This window comes from Schistocerca serialis, chromosome 4 (genome assembly GCF_023864345.2).
Source record: "Schistocerca serialis cubense isolate TAMUIC-IGC-003099 chromosome 4, iqSchSeri2.2, whole genome shotgun sequence".
In the NCBI taxonomy this organism is placed as follows: Eukaryota; Metazoa; Arthropoda; class Insecta; order Orthoptera; family Acrididae; genus Schistocerca; species Schistocerca serialis.
In genome coordinates this window covers 706928723-706939721 of record NC_064641.1, presented here as the reverse complement: position 1 = coordinate 706939721, position 10999 = coordinate 706928723, and the positions used below count along the sequence as shown (strand labels likewise).

The window sequence follows — 10999 nt, the reverse complement described above, 5'->3', positions numbered from 1 at the left end:
ACCTCCAGAGGGGTCTTCCCAGGTTTCAAAACGGGGATGACAATGCCTTCCCGCCATTGCGACGGAAACTCCCCCTCGACCCAAAGACGGTTGTAAAGATCGAGAAGGCGCCGCTGGCAGTCCACTGAAAGGTGTTTCAGCATCTGACAGTGGATGCCATCTGGCCCAGGAGCGGTATCAGGGCAAGCAGCGAGGGCACTGCGAAATTCCCACGCACTAAATGGAGCATTGTAAGATTCTGGGTGGTTGGTGCGAAACGAAAGGCTCCGACGTTCCATCCGCTCTTTAATGGAGCGGAAGGCCTGGGGGTAATTCGCAGAAGCGGAACTCATAGCAAAATGCTCTGCTAAACGATTGACAATGACGTCGGAGTCAGTACAAACTGCTCCATTCAGTGAGAGCGCAGGGACGCTGGCAGGTGGCCGATAGCCGTAGACGCGTCGAATCTTGGCCCAGACCTGCGATGGAGTGACATGGAGGCCAATGGTGGACACATACCGCTCCCAGCACTCCTTCTTGCCTTGGCGGATAAGGAGGCAGGCCCGCGCACGCAGCCGTTTGAAGGCGATAAGGTGGTCGAGGGAGGGGTGTCGCTTGTGACGCTGGAGCGCCCGCCGGCGATCTTTAATCGCTTCAGCGATCTCAGGCGACCACCAAGGCACAGCCTTCCGCCGAGGGGACCCACAGGAATGGGGAATGGCAGATTCGGCGGCAGTAACGATGCCGGTGGTGACCGATTGAACCACCGCATCAATGTCATCGGTAGAGAGAGGCTCAAAAGCGGCAGTGGAGGAGAACAAGTCCCAGTCAGCCTTATTCATAGCCCATCTGCTAGGGCGCCCAGAAGAGTGGCGCTGTGGTAGTGACAAAAAGATCGGAAAATGGTCACTACCACACAGGTCGTCATGCACACTCCACTGGACAGACGGTAAGAGGCTATGGCTACAGATGGAAAGGTCAATGGCGGAGTAGGTGCCATGCGCCACACTGAAGTGTGTGAAGGCACCATCATTTAACAGCGAGAGATCGAGCTGCGACAATAAATGCTCAACGATGGCGCCGCGACCTGTTGCCACTGACCCACCCCACAGAGGGTTATGAGCGTTGAAGTCGCCCAATAGCAAGAAAGGTGGCGGCAATTGGGCGACCAGTGCAGCCAGGACATGCTGCGAGACATCACCATCCGGTGGAATGTAAAGACTGCAGACGGGAACAGCCTGTGGCGTCCACACGCGTACAGCGACAGCCTCTAAAGGCGTCTGGAGAGGGACAGACTCGCTGTGCAGAGTGTGAAGGACATAAATGCAGACGCCACCAGACACCCTTTCATAAGCTGCTCGGTTCTTGTAATAACCCCGATAGCCACGGAGGGCGGGGGTTCGCATCGCCGGAAACCAAGTTTCCTGGAGAGCAATGCAGAAGAAAGGGTGAAGGCTGATAAGTTGACGGAGCTCGGCTAGATGGTGGAAGAAACCGCTGCAGTTCCACTGGAGGATGGTGTTGTCCATGGCTGGGAAAGGCGTGACGAGACTGGGAAGGCAGATTACGCCACTGGGTCACCTGCTGCCTCCGATGGAGCATCTGTACAAATGCCATCCATTGCGTCCGAGGGACCGGCAAGAGCGAGGTCCTCAGCGGACGCCAGAATCTCCACTTCGTCCTCAGAGGCAGAGCTTGTAGGAAGCGGTGGGATCGGTGCCACCGCAATACCGTTGGTCTTGGGGACTTTCTTCTTTGTCTGCTTGTCACGCTGCGCCGTCGGCGGTTCAGGCGGCATGGGCTTCACCGGGTCAGTCTCAGGGACAGACGACGACCGCGAGGCCCGACGACCAGGGACTGGCGGTTGTTTCAACCACTTGCGGGCGTCCGCTTTTCCACTGGTCGGAACTGGTGAAGGGAGAGCCCCAAGGGATCCCTTCCTGGCGAGAGCAGCCGAAGAAGTCTTGCGCTTCTCCGGCTGGGAAGGGGGAACTGATGTCCCCGATGGTTGGGAGGGTGTTGCTCCTGGAGAAGACGGAGCAGGAGCAACAGGGTGTGAAGTGCCCCCCACAAGCAAGGGGGCCGGTGGATGCTGACCGATCTTAGAGCCGATTCGTGATGACGGGAGAACCGTCGTTGCAGCAGCGGCGTAAGTTGACGGCATTGCCACAGGATGGAGCCTCTCATATTTCCGTCTAGCCTCGGGGTAGGTCAGCCGGTCCAAGGTCTTATATTCCATTATCTTCCGTTCTTTCTGCAATATCCTACAGTCCGGTGAGCAGGGGGAATGGTGTTCTCCGCAGTTAACACAGATAGGAGGCGGGGCACATGGAGTATCGGGATGCGAAGGACGCCCGCAATCCCGACACGTCATGCTGGAAGTACAGCGCGATGACATGTGCCCGAACTTCCAGCATTTAAAACACCGCATCGGAGGAGGGATATATGGTTTCACATCACAACGGTAAACCATCACCTTAACCTTTTCGGGTAAGACATCACCCTCAAAGGCCAAGATGAAGGCACCGGTGGCGACCTGATTATCCCTCGGACCCCGATGGACGCGCCGGACGAAGTGAACACCTCGTCGTTCGAGGTTGGCGCGTAATTCATCGTCGGACTGCAGAAGAAGATCCCGGTGGAATATAATACCCTGGACCATGTTCAGACTCTTATGCGGCGTGATGCTAACGGAAACATCCCCCAACTTGTCACAATTGAGCAACCTCCGTCACTGGGCAGAGGATGCCGTTTTTATCAACACCGATCCAGACCGCATCTTGGACAAGCCCTCCACCTCACCGAACTTGTCCTCTAAATGTTCTACAAAGAACTGAGGCTTCACGGATAGAAAAGATTCCCCATCAGCTCTGGTACAGACAAGATATCTGGGCGAATACGTCTCAGTGTCACGCAATGCCTGTCGTTCCTCCCATGGTGTGGCGAGGGAGGGGAACGATTTGGGGTCATAAACGTTACCTTTAAAATGGGCTCTCGAACGCTTAGAGACTGCTGACGGCAGGCCGCCAGCGACAGATGATGTACCACGCTTCATTGCGGGTCATCCGCCCTGATGCCACCTACTCCGACCAAGGGCCCTCCCCACGGGCGCCACCCAGCCGCAGCAAAGGCCACCTGGCAGGATGGCCATTGCCGGGAGTCCCGATGCCCCAGGGAGATGGGCATCTACTCCTTGGCATACGTGGGGAGTGAACGGCGCAGGCATCAGTAGAGCGATCCCTGTGTTGTCAGGGGGCTACAACCAAGAGGGTACATGGCGACCCCACCACAACGGACTGGCTACCGTGCTGGATCTTAGGTGCAAAAATTGCCAAAGTCGTCGTCACAGTTAAAAGAAACACTGCAGAGTGCAGCGTGGTAATCGCCCAAGAGATTGAAAACGAGCGGGACACCATGGCAACGACGAGAAAGACGGCTATAGGTCTAATTGCACGAAGGATACAGTGCACCATGTAAGGTGCCCTTCCCCAATTGGCTCGCTCTTCGGAATAATTTAGATAGATGGAGGTCAAACCCGAGAGGGGACCATCACATAAGGCCGAAACGTTTGAGACTCCTTTTAGTCGCCTCTTACGACAGGCAGGAATACCGCGGGCCTATTCTAACCCCCGAACCCGCAGGGGGTAATGCCTGGGGTGTAAAAAAGTGAAGGATTATTAATTTCGAGAATACGACTTTTGAGGATTGCGTGTCAGCTGAGTCAGTGCCACCTTGTTGGAGAACGAGCAGGGGAGTGTTTTCAAGGAAAATACTATTCTTTTCTTTACAGAGGAAGTATTTTATTTCATCGTGAAGAAGAACAATTTCTTTTAATGGCGATGAAGCCAGGCCGAGAAGGCAACTTCTGGCGAGCGTAAGGATGGGTTGAAGGGGAGGAAGGAGATCCACAATGGAAAAAAAGGGTCGTAGAGCATTCGACTGCAGATCGAGAGGTCCCCAGTTCAATCCCGGGTGCCCCCTTCATTTTTCAGTACCTCTAAAAAAAACAAATGACGATTGTCGCTGAGAGTTGCAAATATATGTTTGAGATGCACTCCGTACGCCATACCGAAGGCTTTGGAGCAACATTTCAATGGATTTCAATTGGGGGGAGGGGGGGGGGAATCGCAGCCCTGGGTCTTGCAGGTCATCGTCCTCTCGCCGTGAGGTCGAACTGTACGAAATCCACTTGCTTGGGGGGGGGGGGGGAGAATCTTGTACGCTGAATTTTATAGAATATGTTGATAGGCAAAAGTTTTCATGTACTGCTGCACGGAGGAACAAAAATTGGAGGAGCCGGGATTTGAACCCAGGACTTTCTGCATGCGAAGAGCAGACACTCTACCACTGAGTTACACCCCCGCCAGAGTAAGTACATCTGGGACGAGTGTCTCGTGGATCCTACTGTCATTATTTCTTAGGTTTGAACGGTACAGTAAGTGTTCGAGGAACCTATTCATGACAAGACCTAAGCAGCGTCGACTACGTGGCGCAACGGTAGCGCGTCTGACTCCAGATCAGAAGGTTGCGTGTTCAAATCACGTCGGGTTCACAATGAAACTTTCGTTTACGAAAGCCATAGGCGAGTATGTCAGTTTAATCAGGTACCAAACGATTACGGAGAACGGACGAACAGAACTTGCTTGAAAAAAGCTACTAGTGCAATTTTCGCATTCTGACATGAAGGTGAAGGCACCGACTCGCACTTTCTCCAGGCGCGAAGTGTCTAGTATTTTTGATATTTATATCGTTTAACGCTAATATATAACAGAGATAATGATTACGCAATATTTTGCTCGATTAGACGTCTTTAGCCAGGCAGAGTATAATATTTTTCCTTAAATTATGGGAATAGAAAGATCGTGAAAGGGTGTATAGCTCAGTCGTAGTTGCGCTTGAGACGCACTAGAGTGAGGAGGTACCGTCCGCTCCGCCAAGCTAGCGATTGTTTACAAGTTGGTGTTTGTGTCCGTCGCGTGTCGTATTACTGTTCTGTGCCTGCGCGTTGTTGTGCATTTCGTGTCGACGTTCGATGTTGTTAGCCCGTTAAGGGTTAATTAGCGATATGTCTCGTCAGTGTCCCAGGAAGAATACCCTGAAAATTGCATTTGATAAATCAACCCGTGCTCTGCAACCAAGTTCACTAGAGGTCCACGAGTGGATTGTCGACGTATTCGGGATTATTACTGTTGTGTCTAGGCAAGACAGCCTAGACACAATGAGAGGAAGCCGAAAGGCACGCGCTTAAACTCACGCAGGCTGGCGTGAGGTCTGAAACAGGATACGTAATGAATGCTATAAAGGAAAGTACGTAGCTTCTGGAATACTTAACTTTAATCCACAATTGGTGAACATTGGTCTTGTTGATACAGTATTATCATCTCAATATAACTTGGTGATGGCGCCTTGCTAGGTCGTAGCAATTGACTTAGCTGAAGGCTATGCTAACTATCGTCTCGGCAAATAGCGTATTTGTCAGTGTGGCGTCGCTAGCAAAGTCGGCTGTACAACTGGGGCGAGTGCTGGGAAGTCTCTCTAGACCTGCCGTGTGGTGGCGCTCGGTCTGCGATCACTGACAGTGGCGACACGCGGGTCCGACTTATACTACCGGACCGCGGCCGATTTAAAAGCTACCACCTAGCAAGTGTGGTGTCTGGCGGTGACACCACAACTACAGAACAGGTCCACACTGCACAATCCTGTTTTCATGGAGCGACTTCTGCTGAAATTCGGGGGACGCATTGAATTTCGCCATCGGAACGGAACCGTGAGTATCGTTACGCTTTCAAATGCTGATGTAGAGTTGAAAAATGTCCGTGTTTTCACTCTCCCGCATGAAGTTGAAAATTGCTACCTGAAGGAGGTTTTGTCGAAGTACGGTGACGTTAGGTCTGTTAGAAATGAAATGTGGTCCAGGGAACACAAGCTGCAGTGTTATAGCGGGGTGTGATCCGTTGAAATGGAAGTCAAGGTTAATATCCCGTCGCACATAATGGTGTGTGGATACAAGGGGTTAGTTACCCATACCGGACAAATTCCCACGTGCCATGTTTGTAAAGAGAGTGGCCACCTGAGGCAAGATTGTCTCCGTCGCATGTTTGTTTTAAAAAACAATTTGCAACAGCGACAGCGGCTTACATTAAGTGATGTCCTGATGAGAAGTAATGTAGAACAGCCCGTTGTCTCTCTGACTTCCAATGCCGTGCAAGATCCCACCTTAGTGAATGACAGTGCCATGACAATGGCTATTGTAGAGAAGCAATCTTCCCCTGCTGCTAGTGACCGTAGTGCCTCCGGCAATAAGCGACCTCGGGACTCAGCCGATATTTTCTCAGATGAGGATGGTTCCGGTCACACCCACTCTGTGCCAAAGCAAAAAGCCAGTAATGAACCAGCACTGGAATCAGACATTGCAATGGAGGCGGAATCATCAGGCCAACCCAATGCCAATGTTCCATCATCAGCTAATGATGCAGTCGCTGAAATGGAACCAGCCGAGGAAGCCATTCAGGCATCAATTCCAGAGGGACCCAAAAATACGGATCAGGAATGTGCTCAACATACTGAAGGCACTTCCTCGCCTACGGCAGAACAAGGCACTAAGGTGAAAATTGTTGCTCAAGTCGGTAGTAGTGATCACGTTCACGACTTTAATGATGTGGTGTCACCGCCAGACACCACACTTGCTAGGTGGTAGCCTTTAAATCGGCCGCGGTACGTTAGTATACGTCGGACCCGCGTGTCGCCACTATCAGTGATTGCGGACCGAGCGCCGCCACACGGCAGGTCTAGAGAGACTTCCTATCACTCGCCCCAGTTGTACAGCCGACTTTGCAAGCGATGGTTCACTGACAAAATACGCTCTCATTTGCCGAGACGATAGTTAGCATAGCCTTCAGCTACGTCATTTGCTACGACCTAGCAAGGCGCCATTATCAGTTGCTATTGATCTTGTTAATCATGTAACGGCAAGACCGACATTCACCATTAATGGATTAAAGTTAAGTATTCCACCAGCTACGTCCGTTTTTTTCTGAAGTCTAAATTCCTTGTCCTGTTCCAGACCTCACGCCAGCCTGCGTGAGCTAAAACGCGTGCCTTTCGGCTTCCTCTAGATTCCTGGGTTGGCTCTCCTGCCAATCCACAACAAATGACCCCCACAGCGCAGCCCAAAAACAGGAGGGACCTGCGCAAGAGGCAGGCACTCCAAATAGAGCTGGAACCGCGCAAGACACACAGCGGTGCCGCCTGAAGCTGCAGCCGAACGTCAACGTCGGCAGGGCGCAGGCGAAACGCAACAGGGGAACACAACGGAAAAAAATCACCTGACAGTCAAGGAGATGGAAATCCGGAAGTGTGTGTCAGTTTAGATCAAGACAATTGCAAAGATAGCCGTACAGACTCCGCAGCTTCACAAACAGTAGTGAAATAGCAGCGGACTTCAGACTGGATCTTCTTCCCCTCAAATACATTGTACACATTGGGCGAAGAGTAAATTTCGGATTTTTTGTACTCGTTCTACTTTGACACCCCTACATGAAAATTAACCTTCTCGGATGAGTCAAGCTTATAAAATATTAACTATTAACGTTAACAGGATAACGTCAGATTTGAAAAAAGTAGTGTTAAAACAGTTTATCTATGAAACAGAGGCGGATGTTGCTTTGTTGCAAGAAGTGTTATTCACTGATTTCACCGTACCCGGTTTTCAAATATTTTATAATGTCCTACCGGACGCCAATACAGGAACCGCAATTTTAACTCGTGAAGGTTTACCGGTAATGTTGTTAGATAAACTAGTTACAGGAAGAGGCTTTAGTTGTAAAATATAGCCGGCCGGTGTGGCCGTGCGGTTAAAGGCGCTTCAGTCTGGAACCGCGTGACCGCTACGGTCGCAGGTTCGAATCCTGCCTCGGGCATGGATGTGTGTGATGTCCTTAGGTTAGTTAGGTTTAATTAGTTCTAAGTTCTAGGCGACTGATGACCTCAGAAGTTGAGTCGCATAGTGCTCAGAGCCATTTGAACCATTTTTTTGTAAAATATTTGATGTCACTGTTGTAAATGTTTATGCACCGTCCGGTACCACCAACAAAGCTGCGAGAGCTAAATTCTTCAAGGAATACATAATCTACTTGCTGAGGAAAAATCCTGCGTCTGTAATAATTGGTGGCGACTTCAATTGTGTAGTTAACAGGAAAGATCAGGTACCGCATTTTAACTACTCCAAGGAGCTGCATGACTTATTCAAAAACATGAAGTACCAAGATGCATGGGAAGTCAAATTCCCTACGCTAGTCAAGTTCACGCATTTCACTTCGACATCATGCAGTCGGATAGATAGGCAGTATGTGTCGGAGAATCTAAGTCATAACGTGTTGGATGTGGAAATAATCCCGACATACTGCTCGCATCACTGTGGGTTTTCTGTGACTATCAATTTAGCAAAGCAATCTACAAAATTTTACCGCAATCAGTGAATGCTCAACATTGCCCATCTCAGAGATGACGAACTAGAAGAGTGGATCAAGGCCACATGGACGGCATGTTTGAAATCAGTGCATAAATACGGATCTAAAATCGAATGGTGGGTCAAGTTTGCCAAACCTAAACTTCGGCAAACCTTAAAATCATACAGTTTTCAAAAAACTAGAGATGGCAAAAAGACAATCGAATTTTACTATACGGTATTGCGATAACTACATGACAAACATACCGTAGCTGCTACTCACCTAGAGCAAATTCGAAAAATAAAAGCGAAGCTTCTAAGCATCACACGTCAGCAGTTAGAGGGATTAAAACTTAAATCTACTACACTAAAGACCAGACTGCCGAGACTTCAAGTACTGAAATGTTGCGCTTATTAACGGAACGGATCACTACTAATGAAAATAACTGTCTGTCTGCTGCATTTTAAGAAGACGAAATATTTAATCTAGTAAAGACGTCACCTTCAAACAAATCGGCGGGTCCAGATGGATTACCAAAAGAATTTTATCAAACGTTTTGGCATATTATGGGGTCAACATTCACGGATATAATAAACGAAACCTGACGTGGAGGGGACTTACCAACTGAACTTAAGGAAGGAAAACTAGTCTTGATTCCAAAAAGTAAAGGACAAAAGAAAATCGATAATTTTCGCCCATTAATGTTGATGAACTATGATTACAAGACCATTGCACGGGTACTTACGGAGAGACTCACACCACTTCTAAGAAAAGTAATAAAAGGCGATCAAGCCTGCTTCCCGGGCAGGAAAATCATGTTAGTCATCTCCGAATACAGAGACCTCATTTCTATCGTGGCAGTCACTGACATCAGGTGTGCGCTATACTTCATCGATTTCTGCAAGGCATTTGACCACGTCAGCCACCGGTACGTGGGTCTCATATTTAAACACCGGGCTTTTGACGATCGAACAGTTAGTGTAATCCAACAGATGATGACCGGCATAACTGCTAAGGCTTACGTGAACGGACAGCCGACGAAAACTATTCATATACAGAGGGGAGTTCCACAAGGGAGTCCGTTATCTATGCTTTTGTATGTTCTTGCACTTGAACCTTCGCTACGGCAACTCAGAGACAAATTAAGTGGCATCACAACATCCGGAGTCACGCTTACAGCAAAAGCATATGCCGATGACGTGGGCGTCGTTCTTAGAAACCGAGGTGAAATTACAATTCTGGAAGAAACGATACGTCAATATAGTCGCGCCTCTGGTACAAAGGTGAACATTCATAAGAGTAAAATCTTAAACCTAAGAGGATTTGACAGGGTATGCAGCCAATGGGCTACACTAGTTGATTCCCACAAAACACTAGGTATTACTATGCACAATTGTCCAATGAAGATGGCTGCAGTAAATTGGCAGGAAACGGCGAAAAAAATACAGGGTGCGTTAAACGACCTTTGTTGGCGATCCGCGAACTTATTGCAGAAAGTTCAATTGACACCTACATTTTTTCTAAAGCCTGTTTGTAGCATAAATATTCCCAGCACCGATATTACAGGTGAAAACGGCAATGCGACTTGCCAATAGTTACTTGTGGAAAAGCAACATTTTTAAAGTTAGACTGGACAGTGTGACCAACACAAGACTGATGGGCGGATTAGGGATACCTAATTTGGTTAAAAAAGCATCTGTGCTACACAGCAAAAGAACCCTGAATATGATTAGTGAGGACAGAAATAACATAACCTCCCGACTCTTCACGATTGTCCAGCCAAGATCCATGCAACCTCCGGTGAATGTGGGGAAACTAAACAACAAACTAACGCATATCGAAGAATTTTATATCGATGTCAGCTACTTGGAGGCAGGCACAGTGTACAAGTCACATATAACTTCAAGAGGGATTCTACATAAATGGCAAAAATCGGATACACAAAATACCATAGAAATCAAATATCCGAACGTCATATGGCGTACTGTATGGAAAAATCTTAGCCTCAAAATCCATTCAACAGACTTGGCTTCCACTTGGTACAAGGTCGCCAGCGACACTGTACCAACCAATGAAAAACTTTATCGGATAGGACCAAGTGATACACATCACTGCACTAAGTGTGGATTCGTGGACACACTTCAACACAAATTCACGTGCAGTGGACTGTTTCACAATTGGACATGGATCAGAAGGAAGATAGCACTCCTCACCAGAAGTGATGGCTGCAATCATACACCACAAATGCTGTTACAGCCTCAAGAGACATTTTTCCCAGAAAGGGAAAACAACACTGTCATGTGGCTCATGGGTCACTACACACATTACGTAATTGGTAGACATGGATCTGACAATTCAATTGATTCTGCGGATGAAATCAGGACTGAAACAGCCAGAATATTACGCCAAGCGAAACCACCTACCAGCAATTTGTCTCAGTCGGAAAGGAGGGCACCGAGGGAGACCAATGCGGATAAGAGCATTATTGTACTTGCAGCTGATAAAGAAAATGCTACTGTTTTGCTGAACACCGAAGATTATCACAAGAAGATTAGAGACCTTTGGGATCCCAC

The 10999-nt window shown here is 48.7% G+C and overlaps 2 non-coding genes across 2 annotated transcripts; one reads left to right on the top strand and one right to left on the bottom strand.

Moving 5' to 3' along the window:
- Window positions 1-4267: 4267 nt before the first annotated feature.
- Window positions 4268-4341, bottom strand: Trnae-uuc (transfer RNA glutamic acid (anticodon UUC)). The gene has a single exon. It is a non-coding gene; the product is annotated as a tRNA-Glu (tRNA).
- A 118-nt stretch (window positions 4342-4459) lies between these two features.
- Trnaw-cca (transfer RNA tryptophan (anticodon CCA)) lies at window positions 4460-4531 on the top strand. The gene has a single exon. It is a non-coding gene; the product is annotated as a tRNA-Trp (tRNA).
- The last annotated feature ends 6468 nt before the right edge of the window (window positions 4532-10999 follow it).